This window comes from Ochotona princeps, chromosome 15, assembly GCF_030435755.1.
Source record: "Ochotona princeps isolate mOchPri1 chromosome 15, mOchPri1.hap1, whole genome shotgun sequence".
NCBI lineage: Eukaryota > Metazoa > Chordata > Mammalia > Lagomorpha > Ochotonidae > Ochotona > Ochotona princeps.
Window position 1 is genome coordinate 8,558,651 of NC_080846.1, and position 2,810 is coordinate 8,561,460.

At 39.1% G+C, this 2,810-nt stretch overlaps 1 non-coding gene across 1 annotated transcript; it reads right to left on the minus strand.

The window, feature by feature from the left end:
- Positions 1-2,393: 2,393 nt before the first annotated feature.
- Positions 2,394-2,501, minus strand: LOC118757668 (U6 spliceosomal RNA). Its single transcript, XR_009246779.1, has one exon. It is a non-coding gene; the product is annotated as a U6 spliceosomal RNA (small nuclear RNA).
- Positions 2,502-2,810: the final 309 nt, after the last annotated feature.

Sequence of the window (2,810 nt, forward strand, 5' to 3'; positions counted from 1 at the left end):
TTGCATTAGTTGTCCACTTGGATACTCAGGCGCCGGAAGCCAGAAGCTCATCCTCAGCCCCATTCCCTCAGTCTCATGGCTTAGTTCTTAGCTCCACTTCTGTAGTGGATGATGCTGGATCACCAAGGCACCAGGTCAATCTGTTAATGTTTTCAATGTGAGCTATCTCTTTATTTTTCTACAATAAGAAATTGGCTGTTCTCTCCCTCAACTCCTTGGTTGAGTATCTAGTAAACTCTTTTTATGGTTTTATTGCCCCTTAACGTAGGGATTGGAGGAAGAGGTAAGTCAGCTCAGTATGTTATAGTCATAGAAATCCTCTTACAGTAAATTTTTCAGGAGGAAATGCTTTTTGATTTTCAAACTTCTGTCCCATGATATGGAAATGTCTTGCCAGTCTAAAGTGGGTGCCCTCTTTCGAGGTCCTGCCGGCTGTGTGGTGGCGCCGTGAGTACTTACCTTGTGGAGCTATCAGGGTGCTTGGGTAAAATAAAGCCAAAGAGTAAGTTTATTTCAGTTTCTGGGCAGTGGTGGCCCTCAGTAATTGCTAATCATGATTACAGAGATTCAAATATCCGCTTTATCTGAGGCACCTACCTACTTCTCTGTTTTTTAATTGAAATTAACTCTATTTTAGGATAGTTTGACCTTGCAAGATTGTGAAGATAGGGTAGCACTCAACTGTTTGTCCTGTTGTTGACAGCTGCAGGATAATTGTATGTTGCAATGAAGGAACCACACTGGCACAGCATGGGTTAATCACATTCTGTGCTCCGTTTGTATTTTCCTGACTTTTTACCTGAGATCCGCTTGCCTTCCCCTCCCAGGGTAGTAGCCCAGCGTGGTCATTTGTTGTAGTTTTCAAGGACACACAGAGTACTTTCTATCACATCTTGAACGTGTACCAAGCCGTGTGAGATAAATACATAGATTCATATATGGTATCTCAGGTGTGTACCAAAATGGAAATGAGATCAGTTTGTTTTGAGGCAGACTATTATTCATAGTACACATTTTCATAAACTTTTTTATTTTAAAATTTTATTTTAATAAATTTTAACAAATCCAGTGCAATTTGTGGATACAATTCTAAGAACATGATATTCTCTTCTTCCCTCCCTTTAATCATTCTTCTTTCTTTTTTCTCCTCAGATAAAATATTTTAAATTTACATTCTCATGAAAAGCTTAATACAACAAGTTCAATGCTATTTATGGATACAATTCTAAGAATATGATATTTTCTTCCTCCCTCCCTTTAATCATTCTTTTTTTTTAGTTTCTTAAATAGCATATTTATAGTTTACATTATCTTAAAAAGGCTTAAAACTTCACCGAGTAAGCACTTTAACATATTAAAAGCAAAAGTACATATTAAAAGCAAAAGTTTGGTTAGAATGCAATGACTGCAAACAATAACTGAATGCAAAAATGATCATTTTACTCAAATATAGTAGATTTAAAGTAATCACAGAAATTAAAATTATAGCATAACATTCTTTAAAGAATGTATTTATTTGAAAGGCAGAACTACAGAGAGAGCAGAAGACATGGAAAGAGATCTTCCATCTCCTGGTTGACTCCTCAAATGGCCACAATGGCTAGAAAAGTCAGAAGTTGCTCCTGGGCACCCCGCATGAGCGCAGGGTCCAAAGTACTTGGGCCATTCTCCATTGCTTTCTCTGGCACATTATCAGGGAGCTGGATTAAAAGTGGAGCAGTTACAGGTTTGGCAGCTCCATTTCCCATCCAGCTCCCTGCCTGTGGCCTGGGAAAGCAGTAGAGTATGGTCCAAAGCCTTGGAACCCTGCACCCATGTGGGAGACCCAGAGGAGGCACCTGGCTTCAAATTGGCTCAGCTCTGGCCTTCGTGGCCACTTGGAAAGTGAACAGGTGGATGGAAGTTCTTTCTCTCTGTCTCCCTTCTCTGTGTAAATCTGACTTTCCAATAAACAAACAAACAGATCTTTTAAAAAAAGTGGAGCAGCTGGTACTGGAGTTGCACCCCTTCCCCCATACAGGCTGCTGTCACCACAGACAGTAGTTTCACTCACTGTGCCATAATGCAGCCTCTAGTCAAACATTCTTAACCATCGGTTTGATAAAGGTGTAAAACAGTTTTTTTTCTTAAAAGTATATTTACAGCAACACTGACACAGACATTTCTTCGTTTTTTCTAATGCTGGACTTCATACCAGTCTCAATATCTACGATATCAGGATACACTGAAGTGGCAAAATGATGGACTTGTGACTGTTGACGGACTAAACTATTGTTAAAATATGGGGGAAAACAGTGTGGGTGGAAGGGGGAACTCCAAGCCTAAGAAACTCTATCATGAAAAATAAAGTATGAAAACATTTAGAGAAAATGTGGTATTATGCTGTCCTCTAGTTGAGTCCATTTTGCTGAAAATTGCAGAATTTCATCCTTGCGCAGGGGCCATGCTAATCTTCTCTGTATCGTTCCAATTTTTAGTATATGTGCTGCCGAAGCGAGCACACAGAATTTCATTTGTTCATTTTTTAAAAAGATGAATAATATGCTATGGAAATACATGTACCACATTTTCCTTATCCATTGGTCAGAGGATCGATTCCTTGGTGGATTCCAAACTTTGGTTATGGTGAACAGTGTTGCTATAACCAACAGGTGCAGGGATCTCTGATTCCTTGTGTTCATGGCTTTTGGTTACATACCCAGTAGTGAATTTGCTAAATCAAATGGCAAGTCTATTTCTAGATTTTTTTTTAAGGTAATCTCCATACTGTTTTCCACAGTAGTGGCGCTCATTTGCATTTCACATTCCCA